This window comes from Adiantum capillus-veneris, chromosome 16 (genome assembly GCF_014529385.1).
Source record: "Adiantum capillus-veneris isolate H3 chromosome 16, ASM1452938v2, whole genome shotgun sequence".
NCBI lineage: Eukaryota > Viridiplantae > Streptophyta > Polypodiopsida > Polypodiales > Pteridaceae > Adiantum > Adiantum capillus-veneris.
In genome coordinates, this window is record NC_140946.1 from 67811112 (window position 1) to 67823362 (window position 12251).

Below are 12251 nucleotides of genomic sequence, written 5' to 3' on the forward strand. Positions count from 1 at the left end.
GTGTCTGCGTTGCTCTTCTCATCTCTCCTCTCTTCTCTCGCCATGTCGGCGTAGCACTCCGCTCTAGGAGGTGCGCCTGCACGTGCTCTCTCAATCGCTCTCGCTCTCTGTCTCTCTCTATTCGTGTATCTTGCGATCATGCGACCACGTGATAGTGCTAGGTATGCCAATTAGTCTGTTTTATGCTGTTTGTTGTGTTATTTCGGGTATTTCATAGGGCAGCCACGCACCTGTCTATAGCATTTTCGGCCATGTGATTTGCTACGAGATTTTTCTCTCTGATTTTTCTTGCCCTTTTCTTGTGATCGACCACGAACAACGAGAGCATTGCTAGTACCACGAGAAGCATCAAGATTCTTCTTGCTAACCTCTTCAATAAGCAAACTGCCCTCAACATTAGCACATGTTAAAACATCAGGAGGTGTTGAGTTACTTATGGCTATGCGAAAAGTATCCCAACTTTCTGGCAACGTAACTAGAAAGAACATTGCTTTGACCGAATCGTCGAAATTGACTCCTTGCGCAGAAAGCTGACTGAAAATGGTGTTGAACTCATTGAGATGGTTGCACATGGGAGTGCCCTCATCCATCTTCAAATCAACTGACTTTTTCAGTCAATAAACCTGTGAAGCTGCACTTTGCTTCTCATGCAGGTCACATAACTTCTTCCATAGCTCATAGCTAGTCTTTTCCATGTTCACATTGAAGTGCACATTCTTTGACAAAGTCAGGATGATGGTGGACCTGGCAAGCTCATCCAACTTTTGCCAATCATACTAATCTATATCCTCAGGCTTTATCCCCTTCATCTTTATCGGCCGGATCTGCTTCTTCTGTACTAAGACATTGTAAATTTGTTCCTTCCAAAATGGGAAGTTAGTGCAATCTAACTTCTCAATGTTGAACAAAGAGTTCTCCGATGATGATGAAGCCATCACTCGACAAAGAACAAAAGTGATAGATGCGATGCACTAAAGAAGATGATAGAAAACCTGAAATTTTTTGGCAGAGTCTCCCTGCAAAACTGACTTCTGAACCCAAAACAAATGTGTACAATGACTAAAATGCTGATCAAAGTGGCTAAAATAGTAATACAGAACCTCAAAGAATTGTCACTGTCAGTGTCTCCAACTCTAGAAGAGTGTCTCTGACCAACTAAACACTATCAAACGCATACGCATAAAGATGACACCAATGCCAACAATGGCGGGTCAGCAGATGCACACCAATATTGCACTAACCGCATAAACATACATCCTATGTCAATGCCGAAACTATGGGGATTTCGGGGGACTCGCTTCAAAACCTGTATCACCAAAAGGATCTCCACATTTGAGAATCCCCCATCTCAATAAAAACTTACCACGACCCTCAACAATAGGCTTTGCATATTTCCATCACAATACATAAACCACATAAGATCTTACATAAACCACAAAAACCCTTTTCTGTAAGAGTGTTAATTTTTGAAAGCTTTTCATTTGGAGCTTTCTCACATAGTTTAGGTCTTCCTAAGTTGCATGCTCAAACTAGAGTGTTCACTTAGATGTTTCTAAGTTTTATCTATCTTTGCAAGTTTGATACATGTACAATCCCTTCACAACAACAACATTAGTGTATAAAAGAAAAGTACAACCCAACAAGAATTTCTATGTATGCCATTCTTGTAGAGAAACCTACAAGGCTGCAACCAAAAAAGTACTATTTTTGTACATGTCAAAGTTAAATACTCAAAACAATTTTGCACATGCTACAAGTACTACCATCATTTCAAATAAAGATTTGTCAAAAGCATTAATCTTTAGGGTCCCAAATAGAACAAGGCAAAAAGCATGCCATTGAGGAGATTGTTTTACTGGGAAATGCCAAAATGGAGCCTCACAAAATGTACAGATCACCCACCAAAATGTCGATCAAAACAAATTGTTCAAACTACTAAGCATTTCTATTTTCTCTACTTCTTTGAAGGCGTAAACCTCGGGGTTGATTCAAGATGAAAGTGAGATCTCTTTCATGTAGTGTTGGTTGATGTATAATCATAAGTTGCTTACCATCCAACCCAAGAATATGTGTGTAGACAAAGTATAAAATGCTTACAAGCTATGTAAGATTTTGTTGCTTTCTCCCGTCCTTGAAAATCAGGGCATGTACAGTAGGGCTCCATAGCCACATGCACATCATATACATCTTGTGTTAATATTTTGAACACGGCATGACGATCAGGCACCAAAATTATCTCTTGTACACAACAAGCTTCCATACATGCTCCTATTTCCATGCGCTTACTTGCCTCCTTAGAAACATTGGACCTCCATTTTTTATTGTGCTTGCTAGAGGTTCCCACTATCTCCCCTTTCTTGACAACCTTTGGAGAAGGAGCTCTAATAAAAAAACCTGCCCCTAGAAAACTAGCATACTCCTCCTCTGATACACTTATTCCACTCTCTACTAGCCAAGTTGTTGGCCTTTTTGGTTGTCATAATAATCAATATCTAATTCTCCTAAATGATTTTCTCATGTTAAATTGATCATTTTAATATGGGGAAGTGCCAGGGGAGAAAAAGTTAGAATATTGGTTAAGCTAGCAGACCGGCCACAGTGGGGATCCAAAGGAGGGAAAATAGGGATCCAAAAAGGGGGGGCATCTGCAAAAGAGCAATGTGCACCAATGGGCTTAAAAGACCCTAAGGGTCAGCCCATTAAGACTTCCAAAATGCTAAGGTTCCAAAATTTAAAGGTTGTGTCCAAAGGTCAAAAGCCTAGGGAAATTGGATGCTTTGTGTGTGTTCCAAAAGTCTTCAACCATCCCTACATAGGAGGGGACGAGCCCTAGAAGTAGGAGATGAGAGAGAAACTCTCTCTCTCTCTCTCTCTCTCTCTCACACACACACAAGCTCCCTTTACACAAAGGGAATGAGGGACACATGTCAGCTCCCTAGCCCAGATGCCCACAAGGTGTACTCAATTCCTATTGGATGGCCTTGGAGGTGGACCAATCAGAATTAAGCTAGAGTAAATCTAGTTTAATTAATTGAAAAACACTTAATAGAAAAGCCAATAAGAATTAAGCTCTCTAGAAGACTATTGGATAGTCTCCCAAGGGGTCCAATGAGCATTCAACAGCCCAATGGCTTGCCTGATTCCTATTGGCTAGGAGGGCAAAGGGGTCCAAGGAGAGTTTAGTTGAATTAAGTAATTACCTAAAGCTCTCGCAAAAGGGGAAAGGGGGACACATGTCAGAAGACTATCACTTATGCTGCTTAATTTTCATTGGCTAGGCCTGGGGAGGTCCAATGAGGTGTGAGGATGAGCAAATAGCAAGAGGGGCCGACCAAGAGAGAGAGGGGGATGATTTTTGCAAGGCATTATCACACACACACTCACACAATCTCATGTGTGAAGCAAAGAAGACTCTCTCTCCTTCTCAAGCTTTAATGGAAAGCTTGCCACCTACTCCAAGCTTGTAAGAAGGGAGGCCTACACCAACAACTCTTGGCTTTGTGATGTAAATCCAACTAAGAGCCAAGCTTCAATGCATGCTCATCTCCTCTACCATGCTAAAGCTAAGCTATGCTAATATGAGTGATTATGTGAGGAGATGTACATCTTTCTCGTAAGAATACTCCTTCTTCCTCTGAATCTACTCTCATACCCCGCTAGCTCTCACCATCTTCGAAGGTGTGTGAGGTCTTGGGTCGGAGACCGTGAGGGAATTGATGTTGTGTTTGATAAGTGTTTTTCTTAGTGCATGAACTTTCCATCTTCATTGCACTAGCTAGTATTGAAGGAACACAAAGATTTGTATTATAAAATGTCTTTCTTGATGGGAGAAACCATAATACAAATCCTTTTGGAGGGGGACCGGCTCCATGCAAATCCGGTCCTCAACTATTGTCAATTGTTTCATTTCTCTTTCTTTTGAAGTATTGTTCATGCTATCTAACTAGGTGTTATACTTTTTGTCGATCTCTCCACCCAAGCACTCTTGTTATTCTCATTAGGAAGCTATTCTAATGAAATGCTCACTATGTTCATGCTATTCTCTGCTACACACAAGTTTCTAGACCATTAAATGTTACATTGGTATCAGAGCACAAGGTTTCTCTTTTCTTGCTCAAGAAGGGAGGTCCTCAAGCTAGCTATAAATGGTACTATTAGTTGCATGTGAGTAAGTAGAATAGGGATTTTTCAGCCTTGCAGTGTGCCTGCCTTTGTGCAGTTAACGGAGCATCACCGTCGAGAGCTATAGTCTTAATAGTGGAGTCCTACGGGGCTTGCCTACGGCTTAACCACTATTGAGCTATTAGAAGCTTGACAGGAGCCGGTGTTGTTTTGGTGTTAAACGACCCTTTCTTCTATTCCTTGCAATTATTGGTATTCGAGCCACGGGTACAGTAGCTTGAGTGCTTTTTTCAAAGGGGTAAAGAGGAGTAGCAACTAGGGCTTGAAGTGCCAAAGTACACCTAAAAGTTGTTAGAATGGCTGACAATAGTAAAGAAAGTGAAATTATTGTTGATAACTTTGATTTTGCTAATGAGCAAGCTACCAATGATGTCCCGATGCTTGTTAACTATCTTGTTTCTAGGCTTCAACAAGCCATGGGCAATCCATCCCTCCAAAGTGAAGTGCAATGGCAGCTTGATGCTCATGGGATTCTCCAAGCTCCCCACCATGACGAGAGAGCACCTAGGAAGCCTCCTTGCGAGACTTCCAAAAGAGACCTCTCTTTGATTCGGGAAGAAGAAGAGGATCCATATGAAGGGCTCAAAAATTTGCTCCTTGATGACGCATCTCCTTCTCAAAGGATAATTCAAGAGCCTCCACCGAAGGAACGAGAAAGAAGTGAGTCTCGTGCCACCTCGACGGAGATGGCTCCACGAAGATGGCGGGCTAAACGCTCTCAATCACCTCCAAAACGGAGAAGACCATCACATACTTCTCCACACCATACTTCAAAGAACGATGACAAAAAGCAAGAGAAGAAAAAGGCAAGAAAGAGGACACCCTCTTCTTCATCCTCTTCCTCTTATGAAAGTGATGCTGAAGACAAAGAAGATCAAGGAAAGAAAAAGGCAAGAAAGAGGTCACCCTCTTCTCCATCTTCCTCAAATTCTTTATCTTTTGAAGAAAGTGATGGTGCAACCTTTGAACCATCAAAAAGAGGAGGCCATAGGAAATCCTATGCCGCGTGGAAGAGGTCTTCCACGCTCAATAAATTCAAATAGGGAGGGAAGAGCATCTCTTTCCTTACCTATGATGGCACTTTTGGTGCTACTGACAAAGTCTTGGCCTTTATCTAACAATTTGATGCGGCGTTTGGAGATGAGGGCTTCAGGGAGTCCTCTAAGCTACCCATGTAGCTATGCACTTTCAGAAGTCCACCAGGCAATGGTGGTCTAGCCTATGGGCCAACGGTGAAGCTCCACGAACATGGAAAGCTTTAAGAGCTTCCATTATGAAGCAGTTTTTGGCCACCGATTTCCAAAGACAAAGTACTCACCGAATGGTGAAGCTTGAAGCTCTCTCCCTACGAATCCATTCACAAATATGTAGACAAGTTTTGGGATTTACAACTCAAAGCCACTGTCTTCAAGGAGTTGGATTTTGGAGAGCAAAAGCAACAATTTTGTGCGGGCTTAACTGAAGAAATGGCGGAGTATGTCAACTCCCAAAGGCCATGCACCATATCGGCGGTTATACACCATACTATGGTGGCCTCTCGAATCAATTTCCAAACGGGGGCTAAAAGAAATTCTAAGCCCACGAAAAACAAGGGTTCCAATGAGCCTAAGGGGAAGGACAATGTCTAAAAGTCTCCTAAGGGCAACTCCAACAAAGCTAAAGAGAAGGGAGTTTATAAAGGCAAAAATAAACTCTCTCCTGAAGAGCTTGAGCGTTATCACAAGGATAATCGATGTTTCAAGTGCGGCGCAAGGGCATGTGTACCACGCTTGTCTCCAAAAGAACACCCGCCATGAACCTCCTAGAGCTACCTTGGTCGAAATCCAGGAGGAGGAAATTCACCACAAAGGATCTCCTCTATGCCATGCTTGGGGAAAGGTAAGAGAACATGATGCTTTTATTCTCTTTGACCCTGGTTCTACTCACAATTTTATATCTATAGAGTTGGCCACCAAGCTACCTATGAGATGGGAGATGTCCTACCCGCAAACGGTGCTTTCAAGGGGCAAGGAGCTTCAGTCACTCCCTTAATCGAGAAATTGAGGCTCCATGTCCAAAGCTATGTGGACAAAGAGGACTTCTTTATCTCTCCTCTCAAGCATGAGGATGTAATCCTAGGGGCACCATGGTTTGATCGCATGCCTGCCAATGTTAGATTCCCTGAAAGGAGAATCTCATTTAAGTTCAGGAAAAAAGATATGTATATAGATGCTAAGGAAATGGGTAACACTATACCCATTGTACATACACAAGCTTTCAACAAGTCAATAAGGAGCTCTATTTCCGTGTACATGATTTTTGTTAAAGATTCTCAAAATGAACCTAATGTTTTAGCAAAGAAAATATACATAATCAAAAGGAATTAGAGTTATCCAATTTTCTAAAGGGGTTTCAAGATGTCTTTATTGATGACATCCCTTGTGAGCTACCTCCTAAATGAGGTAATGATGACCATGCAATTGAACTTCTTTCAGAAAGTTCACAGCCTAACAAACCTCCTTATAGATTTTCTCAAGCTCAACAAGAGGAGATAATGCGGCAAGTGCATGAGTTAGTCGAGAAGGGCATGGTTAGGCCTAGCTCATCTCCATTTTGTTCTCCTGTGCTACTAGTGCAAAAGAAAGATGGCACATATTGTATGTGTGTCGACTATAGAGCACTAAATAGGATCACTATCAAGAATAGGTTTCATGTTCCATGGGTAGAAGACCTATTTGATAAGCTACAAGGGTCCACCCACTTCAGTAGGATTGACCTAAAAAGTGGCTATCATCAAATTAGGATAGTTGATCAAGACATTGTAAAGACCGCATTTTGCACCACGTTTGGTCTTTACAAATACATTGTCATGCCTTTTGGCTTGACCAATGCACCAGCCACATTCAACCGCTTGATGGAGAAGCTATTCAGGCCTCACCGAACCTTTACTGGAGTGTTCTTTGATGATATCATCATCTACTCTAATTCATTAGACGAACACAAGCAATACCTCCAAGTAATATTTCAAGTTTTAAGGGAAATTAACTTTATGTTAATCGAAAGAAAAGTGAAATTTTCTTACAAGAAATTCAATATTTAGGTCACATTATCTCTTAAGATGGCATCCAAATGGATCCATTAAAGTTAGGGGTAATAAAAGGATGGCCTAAACGAAGGAATCTTCATGAGTTAAGAAGCTTTACAGGTATGTGTGCATACTATAGACGCTTCATAGAAAAGTTCTCACTAATAGCAGGACCATTACATGACCTAACAAAGAAAAACGTTAGGTACACATGGTCTACCAAAGAGAACAATGCTTTCGAAAAGCTTATCCCTCAACTTGTGCTTACACTACCGTATCTCTCAAAGCCATTTGAGGTCCAATGTGATGCTTGTGGTGATTGCCTTGGAGCTGTTTTTCTTTAAGAAGGGCACACCATAGGCTATGAGAGTCAAAGGCTCGACCCTGTTGAGCAAGCCCTAGGCATATATGAAAAGGAACTCCTCGCAGTTCTACATGCCTTAGACTCATGGAAACACTATTTATTGGGGACTCCTTTCATTCTGCAAACGGATCACCAAAGTCTTAAGTACTTCATGATGCACACCAATGAGTTAGGAAAATTTCCTTTCACAATTTCATTTTCATATTGCTCACATTGCTGGCAAGCATAATCAAGTAGCCAATGCACTCTCAAGATGGCCGAGAGTGAATGTGGTTTCCATAGCAACTCACAATGATCTATCTTCTATGATAGATGAGTATGCTATTGATCCCGATTTTAGAGATGTGATTTCAGCCCTTGCATTATGGAAGAAAGAGGAACCATTTACCTTACAAGATGGTTATCTTCTCTATGGCAATAGAGTATGTGTTACTAGCTCACTACGTGAGAAAGTAATGTATGAATCTCATTCTCCTTCTTATGCGGGGCATAGAGGGATTCGGTCCTACCTTAAAGGGGATTGAAACATATTTCTATTGGCCTACCATGAAAGCAAACATACAAGAGTATGTTTCTAAATGTGTGGTATGCCAAAAGACAAAGTTTGATAGAGGGAAGCAACCTGGATTGCTTCAACCTTTGCCAATCCCAAATTCACCATGGGAGAGCATATCCATGGATTTTATCTTTGGATTGCCTAAGTCTATCCATTGGAATACGGGAATATGGACAATAGTAGACAGGTTCAGTAAACAAGCTCATTTTATACCTATCAAAAAGACTATCAAAACCCATCAAATGGAAACCATCTTCATTTCACAAATCTTCAAGTACCATGGCTTGCCAGTGTCCATAGTGTTGGATAGAGATCCTAGAATGACCAGTAATTTTTGGAAGGGTCTCTTTGAGAATTTAGGGACAAGGCTAAATTTCTCTTCGGCCTATCACCCGCAAATGGATGGCCAAAGTGAAATAGCTAACCTAACAATTCTCGATCTAATAAAAGCCTATGTAACGGAAGTAGATCAAAGATCCCAATGGGAGAAGTACTTACCCTTAGTGGAGTATGCCTACAGTAACACTGTACATACTTCCTCGGGAAAAGCACCTTTTGAGGTAATTGAGGGAAGATAAAAAAGTCCCCTGCTACTTAAGGTACACGGGAAGATCTTTGCTGCAAATGAGTATAGCTGAGACCTACAAGAATCTTTCCAAAAGATTAAGGATGCTATCTCTATCTCACAGCAAAGGCAAAAGGCTGCTGCTGTCAAGCACAGAAGAGCCCAAGCCTTTAAAGAAAATGATTGGGTCTTATTAAAATTTCCCAAGACTCGATTAAGGCACACGACAGGCAAGAATCCTACGGGACACCAAAAGTACTATGCTAAGTTAGCAAAAAGGTACTATGGTCCCTTCCAGATTCTTAGGCCAATCAATGAGATGGCCTATCAACTCAAGTTGCCCAGTCATTGGCTCATACACAATGCTTTTCATGTGAGCCTATTAAATCCTTACAAAGGAGAGCCACCTCAAGAACCTACTATTGAAGATCCACCGGAAGATTGATAGGACTAATGTGCAGACATGCTTGCGGCAGCTTAGGCTCTCAAGCACCAAATGGACTAGTCATTCATTCTGGAATGATGTCGTAGGGTAACATAGGGATCCTCTACCCGCTAGGAAAAAGGACTAATGAATATGATTTATCTTCTCTACCCCATAGTCGAGGACGACTATGATTTCAAGAGAGAGGTAATGTCATAATGATCAATATCTAATTCTCCTAAATGATTTTCTCATGTTAAACTGATCATTTAATATGGGGAAGTTCCAAGGGAGAAAAAGCTAGAATATTGGTTAAGCTAGCAGACCGGCCACAATAGGGATCCAAAGGAGGGAAAATCGAAATCCAAAAAGGGGGGCCATCTGCAAAAGAGAAATGTGCACCAATGGGCTTAAAAGACCCTAAGGTTAAACCCATTAAGACTTCCAAAATGCTAAGGTTGTGTCCAAAGGTGAAAAGCCTAGGGAAATTGGATGCTTTGTGTGTGTCCCAAAAGTCTTCAACCATCCAGACATAGGAGGGGGCGAGCCCTAGAAGTAGGAGATAAGAGAGAAACTCACTCACACACACACAAGCTCCCTTTACAAAAAGGGAATGAGGGACACATGTCAGCTCCCTAGCCCAGATTCCCACAAGGTGTACTCAATTTCTATTGGATGGCCTTGGAGGTGGACCAATGAGAATTAAGCTAGAGTAAATCTAGTTTAATTAATTTAAAAACACTTAATAAAAAAACCAATAAGAATTAAGCTCTTTAGAAGACTATTGGACAGTTTCCCAAGGGGTCCAATGAGCATTCACCAGCCCAATGGCTTGCCTGATTCCTATTGGCCAGGAGGGCAAAGGGGTCCAATGCGAGTTTAGTTGAATTAAGTAATTACCTAAAGCTCTCACAAAAGGGGAATGGGGGACACACGTCAGAAGACTATCACTTATGTTGCTTAATTTCCATTGGCTAGGCCTGGGGAGGTCCAATGAGGTGTGAGGATGAGCAAATAGCAAGAGGGGTCGACCAAGAGAGAGAGGGGGCTGATTTTTGCAAAGTATTATCACACACACACACTCACACATCTCATGTGTGAATCAAAGAAGACTCTCTCTCCTTCTCAAGCTTTAATGGAAAGCTTACCACCTACTCCAAGCTTGTGAGAAGGGAGGCCTACACCAACAACTCTTGGCTTTGTGATGCAAATCCAACCAAGAGCCAAGCTTCAATGCATGCTCATCTCCTCTACCATGCTAATTACTAAGCTAAGCTATGCTAATATGAGTGATTATGTGAGGAGATGTACATCTTTCTTGTAAGAATACTCCTTCTTCCTCTCAATCTACTCTCGTATCCTGCTAGCTCTCACCATCTTCAAAGGTGTGCGAGGTCTTGGGTCTGAGACCGCGAGGGAATTGATGTTGTGTTTGATAAGTGTTTTGCTTAGTGCATGAAGTTTCCATCTTCATTGCACTAGCTAGTATTGAAGGAACACAAAGAACTGTATTGTAAAATGTCTCTCTTGATGGGAGAAACCATAATACAAAGCCTTTTGGAGGGGGGACCGGCTCCATGCAAATCCGGTCCTCAACTATTGTCAATTGTTTAATTTCTCTTTCTTTTGAAGTATTGTTCATGCTATCTAGCTAGGTGTTATAAGTTTTGTTGCTCTCTCCACCCAAGCACTCTTGTTATTCTCATTAGGAAGCTATTATAATCAAATGCTCACTATTTTCATGCTATTTTGCACTACACACAAGTTTCTAGACCATTAAATGTTACACCGGTGGTGATAATACTTGTTTGGCCACAAATTTAGTGTGCTGCACATCATGGGCACAAAACCACATCCATTGGTGCTGCCTCTAGTCTTTGTAAGTTCTCTCTCCTTAAAAGCATGGGACCACAAGTCCTGGAGACCTACTTTGCATGACATTATCACACCTTCTCCCTTCAAGCACACCAAAGCACTTACAAGAGACATTTTGAGGCATTCATCTGATTGCCCAATGACCCCTTGGCACAACAATCTCAAAATCACCAATAAAATATTCACTAATAGAGGGTGCGGTGTCATCTCTTATGTCATTATTTGCATGAATCTCGTCATCTGTGGAATTTGCATTCACATCAAATTTTTGTCCCTTTTGCTTCATGTCCATATCAAACAAAATCTTCTGTGGTCGTCCGTGCTCTTTTCATTGTCTAGACTCCATCACATAACCAGGCCTATGAGAAGCTGTTTTTGCAAACCCTCTAGACTTCTTTCTTTGCACGGTTTCCCTGTCTCCATGCAATAAAGGTTGCCCATAAAATGGTGTGCTTGCAACTGCTCCTTGGAGAGCACGTTCCAACACAAGTGGGCTAAGAGTTTTCTCTTTATTTCTTGATCTCTCTAGATATGTTTGCATATCCGGACCAAGCCCTATGTATCTACCAGTTAGATAGCCATGTTGCTTTGTGCATTGAATGTAAGCATTGATGACATCAGTGACGCATGCATCATACAAGGAAATTTTTTTGCTAGCCCCTTCACCAGCAAGCCAAGATGCATGAATGGTATCTGACAAATTGGTACTAGGATTTGGGCTTTTTCCTAAGGACTCATAGATATCTGCATTCCACCAACAAAAAAATTTCAATCAATGAAACAAAAAATAGAGAAGGTCAAAGTGAGGCTCATGATTGTATCATACTTCATTGTGTAGGCTACCCCAGTGAGATATCCTTGTCTCCCACCACTTGAACCATTTCTCCAGTGACTTGATATTCTCACTCCTCCTCTTTGGTGTCACAAACCGCAATAACCATCAATCCCTTCAAACTAAAAAACATAACAAATCTTAGCCACAACAAGTCTGCAAATGATGCAATGACAAAATGCTACAACACATAAAAAAACTACCTTGCATGATAGACAGAGCATGACATAGTTTCCCATCCATCTATCTTGTGTGTGTGATCAAAATGTCCCCAAGCAGCTTTTAAATCTCCATTTCCTCCTCGGCCATGCAATTGACAAGGTCTATACTAGACCCTAGACCTTTTGTTGACATCTTAAAGATGTAGCACTTATCATTTGGCCCACCTT

General features: G+C 41.4%; 1 pseudogene; it reads right to left on the bottom strand.

Moving 5' to 3' along the window:
* Window positions 1-2047: 2047 nt before the first annotated feature.
* Window positions 2048-11376, bottom strand: LOC147439218 (uncharacterized; annotated as a pseudogene).
* Between the last annotated feature and the right edge of the window lie 875 nt (window positions 11377-12251).